The following is a 20,528-nucleotide window of genomic DNA, read 5'->3' as shown; positions in this document are numbered from 1 at the left end:
CCCCTGCCCCCACCCACCGACCCCTGCCCTCCCCTCACCCACCGATCCCTGCCCTCACCCACCCACTGATCCCTGCCCTCACCCACCCACTGATCCCTGCCCTCCCCTCACCCACTGACCCATGCCCTCCCCTCACCCACTGATCCCTGACATCCCCACCACAGCCCTACCCACTGACCCCTGCCCTCACCCACCCACCACTGCCCTCCCCTCACCCACTGACCCCTGCCCTCACCCACCCACTGACCCCTGCCCTCACCCACCCACTGACCCCTGCCCTCACCCACCCACTGACCCCTGCCCTCACCGACCCACTGACCCCTGCCCTCACCCACCCACTGACCCCTGCCCTCACCCACCCACTGACCCCTGCCCTCACCCACCCACTGACCCCTGCCCTCACCCACCCACTGACCCCTGCCCTCACCCACCCACTGACCCATGCCCTCACCCACTGACCCATGCCCTCACCCACTGACCCCTGCCCTCACCCACCGACCCCCGCCCCACCCACTGACCCCTGCCCTCCCCCACCCACTGATCCCTGCCCTCCCCTCACCCACTGACCCCTGCCCTCACCCACTGACCCCTGCCCTCACCCACTGACCCCTGCCCTCACCCACTGACCCCTGCCCTCACCCACTGACCCCTGCCCTCACCCACTGATCCCTGCCCTCACCCACCCACTGATCCCTGCCCTCCCCTCACCCACTGACCCATGCCCTCACCCACCGACCCCTGCCCTCACCCACCGACCCCTGCCCTCACCCACCGACCCCCGCCCCACCCACTGACCCCTGCCCTCCCCCACCCACTGACCCCTGCCCCCTGCCCTCCACCCACCGACCCCTGCCCTCCCCCCACCAATCCCTGCCCTCACCCACTGATCCCTGCCCTCCTCTCACCCACCGACCCCTGCCCTCCCCTCACCCACCGATCGACCCCTGCCCTCGCTCCACCCACAAATCTCACTCACCTCTTCCCTCCCCTCACCCACCCACCCCTGCAATGCAATAGGTCTCGCATTATTAAAGTTTGAGCTGTTGGCATTGCTAATAATAATGCTACACTAGAAGCTCAAAGAATCAGTAATGTGAGACCTATTGCACGGCAATTGTTTTTTTGTTTTATTTTTATATAGCACAAACTTGAGTGAAAGGTGTGTATTTCTGTTGCATTGAGGACAGTGTAATTATGTGTTGTGTTATGTGGCACAGATTGGTATTGTGTGGAGTGTATTTATGTTGCATTAAGTAGAGAGTAATTATGCAGTACGGAGTGGTATGTGGAGTGTATTTATGTTGTATTTAATACAGTGTAATTATGTGATGTGTAATTATGTGGTACTGAGTGGTAATATGTTGAGTGTAGTTATGTACTCTACTCAATGTAACATAAATACACCCCTCTTACCACTCAGTACCACACAATTACAAACCACATATTTACACAACACATATTTACACTCTACTCAATACAACATAACTACACTCAACATCATAATAATGGCTGATTTAAACTCCGAAATCGGTCCTAGGGGGAGGTAGACTAATAGCCCGGTAATAGAAGAGTGAGCATTTGCACCCGGCTACATCCTCCTTAACAAATGTACAGTGGAAGCGGGACTTCAAGACGACAGCTATGCCCCACCTCTAGTCTCCCTGTTAAGAGTCAGGATACTGAACCCCGGGGGAAGTGCAAAGCCTGGTTCAGCCACTGTGTGGCATCCGTTAGCCAAGATTCGGTTATAAAAAACACGTCAAGAGATTCATCCCCTTTAAGTGCCTAGATCTCCATGTAGTGTTTAAAGAGGGAGCGAACATTGAGGTGTAAGATTTTCAAAGTGGGTCTGGGCGGGACCCACTTTGAAATGTAGGTTGTAGAAGGCTACCGCCCCCGCCCCCAGCTCTGCTCTGTGAACAGGCGGAGCTCTTATGGGCTGTCCTTAAACTGAGCCTCACCCAAAAAAAGTCTGAAGCTTTCTTCTCACAAGCTTGGTGCAGCAAGGTGGTCTTTTTCTTTAACCCGTGCTGGTACTACTTTGTTAGTTCTTCTCCAGGTATGACCAGGGCTGAGATGTTCACGCTCACCATGGGGCACATTCCCCTCCAACTGGAAACCACTTGGGTGTACCCGTGTTCGCCTCACTGCCAGTAGAAATCCATAAGCGTGGAGGTGCCCTATTGCATTTCCGGATTGTGCAATATCACGCCACAGTTGGCATCGGAAGCGTTCCTTTTCCTCTAAATCATAACAAATGCAGGGTAGATTTCTGTATAATCATTGGTTGACCTCTCCCTTCTAGCCTAGTGTATCCACCCACCTCGGTGTCCCAGATATCCTGACATGGGTTAGCCATACTTTCGTTATACCCTCTCCTGTGTGACCACTTATTATTAAAGAAGACCACCCCGGATAGGCTAAGGGCCACCCCTCGGTCAAATGATTGATGCAGCAGTGTATGTGTTTGTGCATTGAGTTGGGGTTTTTGCTACCTCCAATAATGTTTTCTTTGGGAAGTCTCTGGGCCAAACAGGATCTTCCCCTATGGTGCCCTTTCTACGCATCATGTCCAGCTCGGTTTGGATATCATTGGGTTCAGTGAAGAGGTATAACACTGTTGGGTCGGTGTTGTATCGGGTCAGGTTTACAACTACCCTGTGAGGTTCTATCTTGTTTGTTGAGATATGGTCGTTCGAAGTGGGATTCCTTTCTGACCCATCTGTGCTCTTACGGTGACTGTGTTTTTCCCGCCCAATTGGAAAAAGTTCACAAAGTTTAGTCCATGATATCATCGCCATTGAGGGGCTTGACTACAAAAAGTAATGATGCACCCACTCGGACGTTAGGCAGGCTATGTTTTTTTCCTCCTTCCATTGGCGGAAGTGTGGAAATTGTTCTTCTTTTCTCTTTCTTGCTTGGTGAAAGTTGGCAACATGTGACCGCCTGGACCTCGTCCTGAACGGCTGCTCCCCCACGCTCCCTCACGCTCCCTGACTCCTGCTAACTGCAGCGCCCAGAGCCCACAGCTGAAGCTGCTCTCGACGCGTGACTCACCGGCATTATTAAATCTAGACTGGTATCGTAGCTCTGCTCTAGGAACTGCGCGCTGAGCATTCTTACCTATTCAGTTTGCAGCGATATCTAATTGTGTATTGTTGTCTGTGTTAACTGTTAGCGCTATCACCTGGTGCCCTTAGAGAGCGCGCTGCTGATTCTGGCTGTGATTACAAGGATTGCTGGTATTGTTTGCTAAGTTTCGTTTTGAGGCTCCACCACCATCTTGTGTGTTGTGCTTTCCCCTGACACGCCTCCCCGAGACCGCCTCCCAGCTGACCCTCCAACGCTCCGCCCCCTCCACTCTCCATTTATGGCAGATGTCCCAACGCGCAGCGTCCACGCGCTACGGCCGCACCGAAGGTGCGCCAAAGGTAAGCCCGTCTACGCCCGACCGCGCCCAGCGCCAGAGCCCCTGGTCCTCGCAATGCCCAGCCCTCCCGCATTACTTACAACACCTCCACCCTCCTAGCCCTTAACCTCGGCCGTTCCACCAACTGCGTCCAAGCCGCTCCTGGACACACCCACGGACCCTTCTCATGCAACTCCTGCAAGTTCGACGGCACCAAAACCAACTCCTCTTCCACCGACACCAAGCAGAGACCCGATACCAACCACCTAAAATGCATCCTGCTCAACACCCACTCAGTCCACAGACACGCCATCGAACTTTGGAATCTACTAGACACTATCTCTCCCGACGTCGCCTTCCTGACTGAAACATGGATGAACGCCTCATCAGCCCCTGACATCACCATTGCCATCCCGGAAGGATACAAGATCATCCGTAAGGATCGCATCGACAAAACAGGAGGAGGCATCGCTATCGTCCATAAGAACTCCATCCGCATCTCAACCAGCTCAGACGTCAACCTAGCTAGAGTCGAACACCTTCACTTCCAGATCCACACCGACCCCAAGACCACACTCCGAGGCACCCTCCTTTACAGGCCACCAGGACCCCGTGCAAAATTCAGCGACGCTATCACCGACTTCATCACCCCACACGCCCTCCCCTCCGAGGAATACATCCTACTGGGAGACCTCAACTTTCACCTGGAAAAGAGCAACGACCGCAACACCACCTCCCTTCGGGACAACCTCGCGAACCTCGGACTCAAACAACTTGTCTCTACGCCCATCCACGTCGCAGGTCACACACTCGACCCCATCTTCACCTCCAGCAAACATGTCTCCTTCAGTCACACCTCTACCCTCCAGTGGACGGACCACAGCTGCGTACACTTTTTCTACAATAAAACCACCACTCACAACCGACCTCAACCTACTCTACGAAGAAACTGGAACAAAATTACCATCGACCAGATCTCCTCTTCGCTTCTTCAAAACCCACCTACCCACTCCTCAAACCCCGACCAAGCAGCATTTAACCTCACCCAATGGCTATCCAACAGCGCCGACACCCTAGCACCGCCGAAAAAACGTCAAATCAAACTTGGCAGCAAAAACGCCTCCTGGTTCAATGATGATCTTAAGAAATCCAAGAAACTCTGTCGCTCCCTGGAGAAGACCTGGAAAAAAGACCCAAACACCAGCACCAGGTACGCCTTCAAAAACGCCACCCGTATACACCACCAACTGATCCGGTCTGCCAAGAAAGCCGCATTCAAAGACCGACTAGACAACAACGCCCACAACAGCAAGGAACTATTCAACATCGTCAAAGAATTCACCAACCCCTCAGCCAACTCCAACGACATCACCCCCTCGCAAGCCCTCTGCGATTCCCTAGCCTCATTCTTCCACAAAAAAATTGCAGACATCCACAACAGCATCGACATCCAACCCGGAGACCATCCCACCCATTCTTCTGCCGTACCTGCACCCCCCTCGAACATCCTTAACAACTGGAACCCAATCTCCACCGAGGACACCATCCGCCTGATGAACACCATCCACTCAGGATCCCCCACAGACCCATGTCCGCACCACATTTTCAACAAAGCAGACTCCATCATAGCACCACACCTCCGAGACGTCATCAACTGCTCCCTCAACTCCGCCACCTTCCCGGAAAACTGGAAACACGCCGAACTCAGCGCCCTTCTGAAAAAACCCACAGCGAATCCCACCGAACTAAAAACTACCGCCCCATCTCACTCCTTCCATTCCCGGCCAAAGTCATCGAGAAAGCCGCCAACATCCAGCTCGCCGCCTTCCTCGAAAGCAACAAATCCCTCGACTCCTCACAGTCCGGCTTCCGAGCCAAACACAGCACGGAGACCGCTCTTATCGCAGCAACAGACGACATTCGAACTCTACTAGACAACGGAGACACAGTCGCCCTCATCCTCCTCGACCTCTCTGCAGCCTTTGACACAGTCTGCCATAGCACTCTCCTACAGCGCCTCAATAACATCGGGATCCAAGGAAAAGCACTGGAATGGATCACCTCATTCCTCACCGGAAGAACCCAGAGAGTCCGCCTCCCACCATTCCAGTCTGAGGCCACTGAAGTCATCTGCGGCGTACCCCAAGGTTCCTCACTCAGCCCCACCCTCTTCAACGTATACATGAGCCCCCTCGCAACCATCGCTCGCCAACACAACCTCAACATCATCTCCTACGCAGACGACACCCAACTGATCCTATCACTCACCAAAGACCCCAACACCGCCAAAACCAACCTACATGAAGGCATGAAAGAAGTAGCAGAGTGGATGAAGCACAGCCGTCTGAAACTGAACTCAGACAAAACAGAAGTCCTTATCTTAGGCACCTCCCCATCCGCTTGGGACGACTCTTGGTGGCCAGAGGCCCTTGGAAAAGCACCCATCCCGACGGACCACGCTCGAAACCTGGGCGTCATCCTGGACTCCTCTCTCTTGATGAACAGACAAGTCAACGCAGTCTCATCTTCATGCTTCAACATCCTCCGCATGCTCAAAAAAACATTTCGCTGGATCCCCACCGAAACCAGAAAGACAGTCACCCATGCACTGGTTACAAGTCGCCTGGACTACGGAAACACCCTATACGCCGGTATCACCGCAAAACTCCAGAAAAAACTACAACGCATCCAGAACGCATCAGCTAGACTCATACTTGACATCCCACGCAAAGACCATATCTCTAGCCACCTGAAAAACCTCCACTGGCTCCCCGTCAATAAGAGGATTACTTTCCGACTCCTAACCCACGCCCACAAAGCACTCTACGAACTTGGACCCGAATGCCTCAACACACGACTTTCCTTCTACACCCCTCCTCGCCAGCTTCGATCTTCCAACCAAGCCCTTGCTACCATTCCGCGCATCAACAAAACCACCATGGGAGGTAGATCCTTCTCCTACCTCGCGGCAAAAACCTGGAACTCACTCCCCACCCAACTACGTCTCACACAGAACCACCTAGCATTCAGAAAGCAACTTAAAACCTGGATATTCGACAAGTAACTCCCTTCCCCTCCTCAAGCGCCTTGAGACCCTCTGGGTATGTAGCGCGCTATATAAATTTATGACTTGACTTGACATGTTGCATTGTCTTTTATGTTTCCTGGATTTGAAAGAACTTTGTTGGTTGTTCTACATAATGGGTTTTGGAATGCCTGTATTTTGACCCTGGGGAGTGAATTCCACTCCACCAGTTGAGCCCTAGTGGGGCACAATATTGGGTTTCGGCAGGTAATGGTGATTAATATTTATCTAGAGGGTTCACATCTTTTTATGAGCCACCCCTCCAAGCCTAGCTGGATGCCTAAATTGGGGGTAAATATGTTTGTGGGGTGGTCTTATGGTTACTCACCGGTAATATTCATTACTCCGAGTCGTAGCCCTCCCCGTCCCAGTCCAGGTTCCCATCCCTCCCTCCCTGTTCGGCTTCTTTGCTTGTTAGGTACAGGTTGTTGATTGGCAGGCAGCGCGACGCAGCTCCAGCAAGGCTCGGGGGTGCCCCATCTCCACAATGCTGCGTCAAGACCTACGCCTGCTTCAAGCAGGCGCAGGGTTTTGACGCAGCATTGTCCTGAAAGTGACGGAGTGAAATCTCATAGATTTCACTCAGCCACTTTTAGGAGGCGTTCCTGCGCAGGAACGCCCCCCCCCGTGCAGGAACTCCTCCCCCTGCGCAGGAACGCCTCCTTATGGCGCAGGGCTTTACAACGTGACGCATCTCCTAGATGCGTCAAGTTGTAAATAGGGAGCATTGTTTGCGCCGCTGTTGCGTCAAATAAAGTGATGCACCGGCAGCGCAAGGCCTTCATAAATCTGCCCCTCAGTCTCTGTGCATCCATGGTGCTACGCAGTTGTTTTTTTTTTTTTCGGTGTGGTGTTTCTGTTGCTTTTATAGTGCATTTTGGTGCCTGACATGTGTGAATTGCAAGCCTGACAAAGATTGTTGCAGATTTCTTTTTGCGGTTGTGCCATCATGACTTTTTTCGCATTGTGATTTGTTTTTTTTATCGCCATCCCGGTGCCTTTTACGTGGACCTTTTATGCTTTATTGTGGGACTATCGCATGGTGCCGCTGTGTTGTGAATTGTACACACTGCATTATTTTCCCACGATGGACTGTGATAAGCAGAGTTGCGTTAAGTAACTCTTGCGAATTTTAACACACGGTCTTGAGAATATACCCTCTCAGAAGTTAGAGGGGTTGCCCTGGAAGGATTCACAGAAAGGCCCAAAACTAAAAAAAGCTACCCAAAGCTGGCCCAAAAAGAAGGTTCCGGATACAAAGTTGGGGTCAAGACAAGGCAAAGCTAGGTACCTGGAAGACACGATATACCATGTTATACACCACGTGCAGGAACCAAAGAAGTGCATATGCAGCAAAACATGGCCAAGGCATGAGGTACATATTAGCAACTCCAGAGGTTATGCTGCCCCTGTTCCCACGTGTTCCACTCACCTATAGCAATATTAAGTTAAACAGGGCATAACAAACACAACTGAGGGCAGAATAAAAACATGTAGTCCGAGCTGAGGAAAATAACTGTGGGAAGGTTCTGCATAGCAACTGGACTCTTAGCCACTGGACAAAGGGACTATGGCAGAAATTAGCGCTGCTGTAGGACTCCAACTAAAAGCCACAATTCGGTTGGTCAATACCTCCTCGTCAGCCCTTCCCGTCCCAGTCCTAAGCGAGCAGATACCAAAGCAATAATCGGCTTCACTCAGTAGCAAAAACAGACTTTATTAAAGCACATAAAAAGTCACACCACTGGAGCAGAACGCAACACAGCGTCCCCAAACCCAGCAGAATCAGTCCCCCCCCAACCACTAAACGATAGTGGGATATAAAGGTGTGTGGAGAATTACAGGTAGCAGCCCTGCAGATCTCAGCCACGGAAGCCCCCTGAAAACAAGCCCAGGAAGCCGCCACCCCAGAGTCGATCTCCCCTGAACAGACCCAGGAGCCAACACACCACAGGCCTCATATGAAGCACCCACAGCCCATTGCAGCCAACGACTGAGGGTAGCCCCAGAAGGATTCAGACCTTGACCAGCTAGTCCAAAGGTCACCAAAAGGGATTCTACCTTACGAAACGGGTCAGTACGCATCAAATAAATCTCCAGAGCCTTCCGAACGTCCAGCCGCACCTCAACTTCCGAAAGAGGACCAGGACAGAAAACAGGCAAAACCAGATCCAGAGAGCAGTGAAAAGAGGAAGGGACCTTGGGAACAAAGGAAGGATCAGGCCGCAGTCCTACCCGAGCAGGAGAAAAATGTAAAAAAGGGACCGAACAAAGCAATGAGTCAACTCCCCAAACTGCCGAGCCGACGTAATAGCCACAAGGAACAGCACCTTGAACATCAGAAACCTCAAAGACCCCTCCTGCAGAGGCTCAAGGGAGCCCCCTGCAAAGCCCCCAAAACCAGAGGCAGATCCCAACTAGGAGCAAAGGACCGAATGACCGGCTTCTGAAGGAAGCAACTCCTCAACAATTAGGACACCAGGGAAACCACTCGATCACAGACCGAACCCGAAAGACCCGAACAGCAGCCCACTGAGCCCTCAGGGAGGACACAGCCAGACCCTAGTCAAACCCGTCCTTCAAAAACTCCAAGACATGCACTGGATCCACCTCCAAAGCAGACCACCCTCGCGCTGTACACCAAGACTGAAAAGAGACCCAATGCCTGGCATAGGACTTGAGAGACGAAGGGCTCCTGGACCTCTGAATAAATTCCGATACTGAAGAACACCCCAATGCCACAAGGTTCATCCTCTCAACAACCGACCCGCCAGTCTCAGGTGGACCAGACACTCCCGAGACAGAAGGGCAAACGAAAAGGGACAAGGGACCAACGGCAACCTCCAGCAAGGCCCCACTGCCAACCTCAATAACAGAGGGAACCAAGGCTGCCTGTGCCAATCCGGAGCCAACAGGATCACTGAAGCCGATCCAGTTTGACCTTCAGCAGAACACGCGGCAGCAGAGCAATAGGGGGAAAGGCATATATCAGGCCCCCCCTCCCACCGGAAGGACCGGGCATCCACCCTCTAGACCGCTGCAGACTGAACCAGAGAACAAGGCGTTCGCTGGGGCTGCAAACAGGTCCACCACCGGAACCCCGAACCGGGCCATCAGGCAACCAAATACTTCGTGAGACAGGCACATGTCCGATAGGGAGGGAAACAACCTGCTCAGGTGATCCACCTCCTAGTTCAAAATCCCTGGCAGATGTAAAGCCCTAATAGACAACAAGTGAGACTCCGCCCACAGTGTGAGAAGTTAGCCTGGCATATGATGTCCACTATTCTAGTGGGCACCTTGCACCAGTCTAATCGACCCTTATTGATGGTGGTTGTAAAGTCAACCTTATAGAAAGCTATCCTAGTGGTAGCATGGACCAGCAGTCATCGGGCTAAGACTTCAGAGAAGCTAGTTGTTTTACCAATTATAATCTCTTGAATGATCAAATAAAAGCACACCACACAAGGTATATATCAAATATATGTGTTCTAAACACAACCCCTCTGGACTCTTTATGAGGTCAGAGGTAAAAGCACAATAATAGTTATTCAATTAGCATACAATAAGTTGCACAGCATACATTTTTCCCTAGGGGCCTCACAAACCATATACTAAAATAGTGGTATAAGAACCACGTCTGAGTTAGAAAGCAGGCCTAGGGCCTGTAGATCCGCTGGGGCTACCTAGAACCACCAAAGGTTAGGCTGCAGGAGCCCACGGGGGACGCGTGCAGTGTCTAAACACAGCACTGACTGAGACTCCATTGACTTTCCATGGGAAATGAACAAGCTACAATTTTAAAGATTAAGGGCACTTCTAGGTGAACTACAATGAAACCCTTTTAGAGTTAGACACTTTGAGAGTCAAGACCCACAAGACTACCAGAGTAATCGAGTTACCTCACCCACGGAAGCCGGGTGCATAGGTGTCTTTTGGTGTCGGGTTTCGTTGTCGATTCCAATGGAGAGCTGCGAAGAAATGCTGCAGGCGACCAGAGAAGAAGTGTCCAGGTGGATCCAAGGGTGGAACCTGGTGTGAAGAACCTGAAAGCAGAAGGGACAGAGTCTGGATCTCTAGCCAGTGACCAGGATGGCGATGGGAAGATGCCAGCGATGTCCAGTGATTTCAGGTAAAAGAGGTGAAGCTTGACTCTTCAGCCACGAGGTCCAGGAGGCGTTAACAATGACCAAGAGCTGGATTCGAGCTATCATACAAAGGATCTAGCTGACAGCGGTGTCGGAATCATGATTGGACCCAACAAGCCTTGGCAACAGCAATCCACGGAAGATGCCGAGATTGGCTTTGATGCAGACCAGCAAGGTCTGAGGAACTCCTCCTTTGGAGAGGAGTGGGAGCAACCCTAGAGCAACAAGGAAAGCATAGTAAATCAAAGATTGGCCTTAGAAGGAGCTCATTAGCCAATGGACTAGGATCAGTGAAGGCGCATGAAAGCAGAAATGCAAAAAGCAGCCCCACGGGACACTCGTGAAGTGTAGGCCTCTGAGCTTCAGTTCAAAAGTTGCTCGGTGCAGGGGCTTCAAATATGCTTATGCACAACTTTGGGATACCTCGGGAAGTAGGTGCAGTTGCAAAAATGCAGGATGTCCAGGAGTTCCGGTCCCACGTCGCTCGTGTCTGCTATGGGTCCACCATAGCAGACACGGAGCTTGGGATACCATCAGAGATTACTTGAAGTCTGTGTCCTGTGTCGCAGACTCTTCGGGATCCGACGGGAGCCTCAAAAATGCAGACTGGCAAAGATGCAGGTGGTGCCTGTTTGGACAGGGTGGCCACTCCATGACCATAAGGGAGATTTCTTCCATCTTCCAGTCGATATGGAATGTCGAAGGTCCAAGATATGAGTGAGTAAGTGAGTGATGGTATTTTTAAAGCGCACTAATGCTGAGGCGTCTTGACGCTGTGCAAGGTAACTGAGATATGCGCCGACCATTGTCCTATCGGGTAAAAAGCCAAGTCTTGACTTCCTTCCTGAACCCTCTGTGGTTGGAAATTAGTCTTAGCTGCTGAGGTAAGGAGTTCCAGAGCCTCGAGGCCAAATGGGAGAAGCCCTTCCCACCCCAGCGTTGTCTTTTGATCTTAGAGTCCATAGCCAGCCCTTGCGAGGCAGACCTCAAGGGTCGGGTTGGCAGGTACCTCATGAATAGGTGTTGAAGATCTGAGGCCCCCACTCCAGCCAAGGCTTTGTGCACCAAACAAAGCGCTTTGAAGTCTATCCGCCTCTGAACAGGGAGCCAGTGTAGCTGCCTAATGGCCTGTGATGTGGAATGATATTTAGGCAGATGGAGGAGCATCCTGGCTGCTGCATTCTGAATTGACTGCATCTTGGAGTATGTTGCAGAGTTTTGTACAGGGAAATCTAAAGTACTAGGGACTGCGATCCTATTCTTATAGCAAGATTAGGGGTTGGGCTAACTCTAAGGTCCCTCCTATGGAGGAGGTGTCCAGTTTCGTGCCAGAGCTGGGGTTGAGTGCCCCAGCAACCGGTTTGAACTGTGAAATGCATGGAGTACCTAGTGTGCCCCAGGCAGTGTCTGAAAAGCATTCACTGAATGCAGCCCTCCCTGCCCCAATACACTAAAGCCTGTCTGGGGAGGTGCCAGCACTTCCCTGGACAGGAAACCTATTGTACAGGCCTCCCCTGCCAGAGTTTTGTCCAGCAGCAGGAGTGCAGACTCGTGTCTGTGGCAGCAGCATCCATTTTGTGATGCTGGGGCTCTGTTTAACTTTAACCGGGTTTACCAGTAACTACATGTCTTTTCCCTCTAGAAGGGTGGAATGCTACCCCGGGGGGGGGGGGGGGGTAGTATTCCAAAGTGTTTTACACCTTACACAACATGTTTTGATAAAGCCAAGCCAAAGTTAGCATTAACCGGAGGATTATAATGCACTTAAGAGTATATGGTATGGCTATATCATAGAACAGCTATAACGAGATGGTTCTGAAAGCTGCAGAGGGGCTCAGCTCATACTAGGGCACCCTCACACACAAAACCAAGCACTCTGCCTCCAGGATTGTCAAGGCCTGCCATAGGAGTGACTTATAGGTTAATAGGTGCCTATATATATATATATATATATATCACTGAAAAAAACATAGGTTATAGACCATATATAGTTAGGAATTAGCATTTACAAAACCTTATTTTACTCACACAAAACCATTGAAATTCGGATATATAGTTAGTTGCACTAACTATATATCGCGCACCCGCAATCCACTGCTGATCATGTCACATATTACATCATTCATGACATGGTCAGTGACATCACTGATGACATCACTGATGACATCTCAAATGACATCACTGATGACATCACTGATGACATCTCAAATGACATCACTGATGACATCACTGACGACATCTCATTTGACATTACTGATCACATCACTGATGACATCATTCATGTGATAATACGATGAACCTCTTCAGACTCTAATATAACCTTAGATACACTCAGTGTAAACAGACACTCACAGACTGTCACTCATCCATGGAGTTACTCACACACCTAGTCAGTCATGCAAAGAATCAATCACACCTCCATTTCCTCAACTATACAGTTATACACACCCTACTTATTCAAACATATACTAACAGATATTTACTCTCTTATACAATCCCTGATACAAGTTCACAATGATCCATACAGCCACTCACACATTCACTGGCTCTTATGCACAGTTATTTATATATGTCAACTCTCACATGTACTGTGTTTTACATATGTACTTACTTTGACATGTAGCACTGAGATATCCATTCACTCACCAATACACTCATGCACACAGTCAACCGCCCATACAGCTGTTTCCACATGCACTTTTGAACCCATACATCTAGTGAATCAACTGCTCACACATCTATGCACAGAGTCATACACCTCCCAGCCACCCACACACACACACTCAGTCTCCCATACAAATACTTGGGCAACCAATCAATAACCCATATAGTTACTCATATAGCTACTGATCAACACATGCAGCAGTTTACAGAACAACAGACATAATGATGCACAAATTAAGACAGTTTAGTCACTAACCCATGCACTCAGTGAGACACATTTAATCACTCACTCATACAGTCAGTCATGCACCTACTAAATCCTTCATCCAGACACTTATACATCCACTCATTCTTCAATATGTAAGACATATTTTAAATTTACAGAAACATACAGTCACTGGATGTTGTCATCAGTGATGTCATCAGTGATGTCATTTGAGATGTCATCAGTGATGTCATCAGTGATGTCACTGACCATGTCATGAATGATGTAATATGTGACATGATCAGCAGTGGATTGCGGGTGCGCGATATATAGTTAGTGCAACTAACTATATATGCGAATTTCAATGGTTTTGTGTGAGTAAAATAAGGTTTTGTAAATGCTAATTCCTAACTATATATGGTCTATAACCTATGGTTTTTTCAGTGAATTTCAATGGTTTTTTTAATAGCAAATATCAAAAGCTGTAAAATGTATTCTTCTTTTAAAAGAAAAATATATTTTATATGTATTTAATATAATTTTTTTATGTATATACATTTTTTGAGGGAACGAATTTATCAACTATCATGCTGAAGAAGAGTGTGGGGAAAAAAACAAAGAGGAGGACTAAGAGGAAAGAACAATCAGTTCAAAAATACAATTGCTTTAAAGCATGAAGTGCTTTTCCACACATTTACATTTAAATAACCCATATTAGAACATACAAAATATCTACAGAGGAGACGGTGTACATTGAATTTTAGACTCTTCATTGGTACCTACATGTTGGTACTTACATCACCCACACAACACAACAGCTCTATTCAGAGCTACCCTACCTCAAAGCACTCTAAAATATTATTTTACTATTTCCCTTGGTTTTCCCCTTGTTACGCTTTCCGGAACGCTACCCAGTGCGCAGTCCGGGCGCTAACCGTGCGAATTATAATTTTTTTTTTTTACATATATGGGCCTCCTCAGCCACCCTCAGAAAACCTAGGGGGTCAGGATATGTCTCCCGTGCCCCCTTATACCCATTCCCAACATTGTTTATCCTCCATCTTGTGACTAAATTCGTCCGAAACACAAGATGGCGGACTCCCGTTACGCTACCGGTGAGCTACCCGGTTTGCGTACCGGGTAGCGCTTCCACCGCGAAAAATCGAAAAAAATGTATTTTATTCTTTTACCCCGCGGGGCCCTTTAATAGCCCCCACATTAATCCTAGGGGGTCAGGAGGGGTCTACCTTGCCCCTTTCATTCATTTCCCAAAACGTGTTTTTAACATTGAGTTTTCCATAAGGCGGTTGGACTCACTTTTAGCCCGAACAACTGAATGGTTTTCCACCAAACTTGACAAAATTGTAGGGACTGGTAGCCCGATGTGCCTTTGCTATGTCTCAAGATATATGCTCCAGTGTTTTTTACGAAAATTAAGTTTGAAAAAATATATATTGGGCTACATTGGACTATATATATGTTAGAGCCCAAATGTAGCACAATGTAGCCCATTGTAGCCCAATGAAGCCCAATGACAATGTCCCAGAGTGTTCTAAAGAACAACTAGAGCGCTAACAGTCTTACTTATGACAAAAGTATGGCACACCTAAATTCACTGAAAAAAACATAGGTTTCAGACCTTATATAGTTAGGAATTAGGCACAAGAAAGCAGAAAAACAAATGTGTAGAACACAAAAAGGGGGCAGGGTAGAAACACCCTGACCCCTTAGGGCTGCTCAGGTGGTCCCACTTGGATATTAATATATTTAAACGTTATCCGCTAATAGAATTAGCATTTAAAAACCTTTGAAATTCACTGAAAAAACCATAGGCTTTAGGCCTTATATAGTTAGGAATTAGCATTTAAAAAACCTTGCGAATTCACTGAAAAAACCATAGGTTTCAGGCCTTATATAGTTAGGAATTAGCTTTTAAAAAACCTTTGAAATTCACTCAAAAACTATAAGTTTTAGTGGTGTTATAGTTAGCTGGACATTTTACTCATACAAAACCATTGAAATTGCTCCTATATAGTTAGTTGTACTAACTATATTTCGCGCACCCGCAATCCACTGCTGATGATGTCACATATTAGATCATTTATGACATGGTCAGTGACATCACTGATGACATCTCAAATGACATCACTGATGACATCAGTGATGACATCATCCACGTGACAATCACATACACCTTTTCATACACTATTACAATTTTTCATCACTCTTTGTAAAATACAGAGTATCATATTTAAATCCATTGTCACAGCAATACAAGTATCTAAAAATCCACTCAGTGATTCATAGATGTATACACACATCTAATCACTTACCTATGGATTCACTCATACATGCTGTCAATGAACAATAGAACACTATCAAAAATACTTATACATCTATATCGACATTAAACAACAGCACGCATCCTATTCACATATGAAGTCATCCTACTCACTTATGCAAACAATGGATCATACTTAGATATTTACTTAGCAAAACACTTATACAAACACCACTTCTTCTATTCATTTAGATAGTAAGTCATACTAAGTGAATTATAAATTCATTATTACAAGTATACAGTTATCCATACAGTCACTCACACAATCATTGTGCCTTATGTATACTTATTTATATACAACAACTGACACACACACTGCCTTTTATTTTTCTAGTTTGTTGGACATGTACCATTGAGAAATATATTTGCTCATCACCACACCCATAAAGAGATTCACTCACCCAAACAACTGTTAGAACATGTAGTTTTAACTTCATATATCTACTGAATCAACTATTCACACATCTTTGGACAGTCACACACCCCACACCGAACCACACACTTTCACACTCCCATACAAATACTCAGTTAACTAATCAATAACTAATATAGACTTTCACATAGCTAGTAACCAACTGTAGAATCAGTTTACACAACAACTGACAAAGTGATACAGATATTCACACAGTTTAGTCACTATCCACTATATTTAGTGAGACATTATAAATTGGGCAAGTAAACAGTCAATTACACTGCTACTAATCCTCCATCCAAATATTTATTTATATCTATCCACTTATTCTTCAAGGCAAATTGCTATATACATATAATGCATATTTAAATAACGAAGCAAACCACATTCACTGGATGATGTAATCAGTGATGTCATTTGAGATGTCATCAGTGATGTCACTGACCATGTCATAAATGATCTAATATGTGACATCATCAGCAGTGGATTGCGGGTGCGCGAAATATAGTTAGTACAACTAACTATATAGGAGCAATTTCAATGGTTTTGTATGAGTAAAATGTCCAGCTAACTATAACACCACTAAAACTTATAGTTTTTTGAGTGAATTTCAAAGGTTTTTTAAAAGCGAATTCCTAACTATATAACTCCTGAAACCTATGTTTTTTTCAGTGAATTTCAAAGGTTTTTTAAAATGCTAATTCCTAACTATATAAGGCCTGAAACCTATGGTTTTTTCCAGTGAATATATATATATCGATATCGAAAACACACGGATGGTGTGCTTCTGCCGCTTTCACAGCGGGCGCTCGGCAGGGTCACCAAACCTTCAAATGTTCAATTCCTGGCATGTTCCTCTTATATTAAAACACCAGAGTCGAGGCCCAAGTTCAATTTTCAGTGCTCAGGTTTATTGGCGAAAAAACAGCCCCTACGCGTTTCGATGTAAGCCTACCTCTTGCTCCCGGGTGGAGTGCAACAACAAGGCACGATTTGAAACATTGTAACCTTATTTGTTGGTATATGCCCACTGGGACTTTACTTTGCTTCGCTTTCTTGAATAAGTGCAATATGAGATAATATGGCGGCATGTTTATCAACTCATGACAACCTACTGTGGCATTTATCACGATTTATTTTGTACTTATGTTGTTCTGACAATAGAGGAACACTGCATTGATTGGTATTTAACAAATTACACAATGTAAGCGTTATAATTTATAATATTTTGTTGAAAAGCACGGCACAATTTGTAACATTGTAGCCCTGATATTATGTCTTTTATGTCTATTACCACGTGGCAGGCGTTACATTGTATCTGTTTCACTTTAAAAGAATGGCGCTTTTACTGGCACTCCACCCGTGAGCAAGAGGTAGGCTTACCTCGAAACGCGTAGGGGCTGTTTTTTCGCCAATAAACCTGAGTACTGAAAATTGAACTTGGGCCGCGACTCTGGTGTTTTAATATACGAGGAACACGCCAGGAATTGAACATATATATATATATATATATATATATATATATATATATATATATAAATATATATATATAAAGATATAGGTATACTATATCTAAGCAAGGGGTGATTAAACCACCTTACCCAGGCTGCAGGTGCAGACCTGTGGTGTCAGTTTGGAAGGCTAACCAGGGGTGGCAAAATAAATGCTGCAGACCCTGGTTGGCCTCTGGGGTCCCTGTGCCCTGGGTACCATATACAGGGGCTCACAAGGGTGCCTCAGTAACCAATCTGGTATGTACCTAAAGTACATGGTATCAATTTAGAGAGAGAACAGCTAGGCTGTGGGCCTGATTAGCAGGGCCACTGCCATACTAATAACGAATAACCAGTGAAGCACAGCAAAAAGTGGGGGTAACCATAGGAAGCAGACCCTAATATCCTACAACAAATGTTGCAATAGAATTATCGCCACTTTGGCTGCGATAACGTGCCGTTAACTTGGTGATAAGTTCTTGAGAATATGCCCCTAAGTCTACTGGTGGGCCCACTGACTCTAGCTCGTAGCCGTGGTCTCTGTGGTTGTGTGCTGCCTAATGAACTGGTGCATCTCTTGTCAAATTTTTTTAACCTTACCTAAAGATCGTCACCAAGCCCTTCCATCGCTTTCTATTGACACGATTTAGGTTCAATTTAATTCACCTCACTTTAGGAACCTTTCCACACTGGGGTAAACAGATGAGTCTCCACCATGTTCTTGTGATAATTTCTCGTCACATGACACCCTCCAACTGATTATGTTTTGCGATAACTTTGCCAGGGCACGGAAAAAATTCCTATGTCCTATACTACGTGAAGCTGGGTTTTTGCAGGTGAGGCCTGCACTTTTACATCTGCAACTTTTGAATAGCGTCCGCGTTATTTTTAGCGTAGCAAGTTTTTTGGTGGCCGCTACCAGAGTGAACAACAGAAGTACTTGTATGTACTGAGTACAACAGACTGAGAAGGTGGGGTTATATTTGTCTCTTTTTAGTAAGGAAATATATACGATGTTTTTAGGTTTTGTGTAGCTTACATTGTGGCTCCATAGGTTCTGTGGGGATATCTGTAATTAACTGTTTTGTATAAATTATGAATTGTCAATAGGGTATATATATGATTGCTCGCAAATGTATGCATACTCATTATTGTATATATTTTATTCATTTTATGCACAATGGATGTATATATTTCTGCTTCTTTTATGATTTTAATTAATCGAAATAAAGATTTTTGACTGACTGACTGACTGGGGGGTGTGACAAGAAATCAAAAAATGGGACAAGAAGGCTAGCTACACAAGTATTCGCCTTGTGACATCAAAAATGTAAAGCCCCTGACTTTTGACCAAAAATTGCAAAGGTCTCCTGGATGACAATGAAAAAACAGATCTATCTCAGCGAATCCAGGACACTTGGTCACCCAGGGGAAACCCCAAGGGAGATATCTGGACTCGACATCATGCTGAGGCCTCGCCGCTTATTGGCTCCTTGTGTGTGTGCTGAGGAGTCTTTTAGGGATTTACCATCCCAGGTGCACGGGAATCCTGGTTCCCACCACCAAGGATAGCTTCATTTTGGAACTGAAAGTGGGTGTAGAGGCTTTTGTGGCCCCTTTGGGACTTCATGTCATGAAGGAAACATTGGCCCCGGATATGGTGCATAAGAATGCTAAACTTTTGACTTGGCCATTGGAGCACATACTATTTGACTTTGGACGTGGGACATGGGTGGTTCTTTTTAAACAGTTTTCGGTGATGCCCCCTCGTCAGACTGCCCTGTCTCTGTGGTGTAGCTAGCCACCCCTACCCGGGGGCTCAGCAACAAAGTGGGCCCCTTGAGACTACTCCTTGAGTCCACTTCTTGATGACAAACTTGGTGCGAGCCCCAATCAACATAGCACTTGTAGGAGAGTAGGGTCTGCTTCCTATGGTCATCCCCACTTTTTGCTGTGATTTTCAGTTTTTTCGACTTTAGTGTGGTGTGGGCCTGCTAATCAGACCCCCAGCCCAGCGGTTCTCTCTTTAAATTGATACCATGTACTTTAGGTATTTACCTAATTGGGAATTTGGTCACCTTTGTGAGCCCCTAGGTACCCAGGGCATAGGTGCACCCAAGGCCTACCAGGGGCTGCAGCATGTATTATGCCACCCCTGGCTGGCCCTCCAAACTGACACCACAGGCTGATCACTCAGTTTGGGTAAGGTGGTGTAATCACCCCTTACCTATATCTACCCTTATATATAGACACATATACACATATAAGTCAATTCTATGGCAGGCCTTGACAATCCTGAAGGCAGAGTGCTTGGTTTTATGTGAGAGGGTGCTCTAGCATGCAGCTTTCGGAACCATCTCCTTATAGCTGTTCTATGATATAGCCATACCATATACTCTTAAGTGCATTATAATCCTCGCAGTTAATGCTAACTTTGGTTTGGCTTTATCAAAACATGTTGTGTAAGGTGTCAAACACTTTGAAATACTACCACCACAAATACTACTGCCAGTCCTGGTGGCGTGGGTAGCATTCCACCCTCCTAGAGGGAGAAGACATGTAGTTACTGCTTTACCCGGTTAAAGTTAAACAGAGCCTTAGCATCACAAAATGGATGCTGCTGCCACAGACATGAGTCTGACCTCCTGCAGCTGGGGGAAACTCCTGCAGGGAGGCTTGGACAAAAGGTTTCCTGTCGAGGGAGGTGCTAGCATCTCCCCAGACAGCCTGTAGTGTATTGGGGCAGGGTGGGTTGAATGGAAAGATGCTTT

This window comes from Lissotriton helveticus, chromosome 12, assembly GCF_964261635.1.
Source record: "Lissotriton helveticus chromosome 12, aLisHel1.1, whole genome shotgun sequence".
NCBI classification, from domain to species: domain Eukaryota; kingdom Metazoa; phylum Chordata; class Amphibia; order Caudata; family Salamandridae; genus Lissotriton; species Lissotriton helveticus.
The sequence above is the reverse complement of the archived record's forward strand: the minus strand, read 5'-3'. Positions refer to the sequence as shown.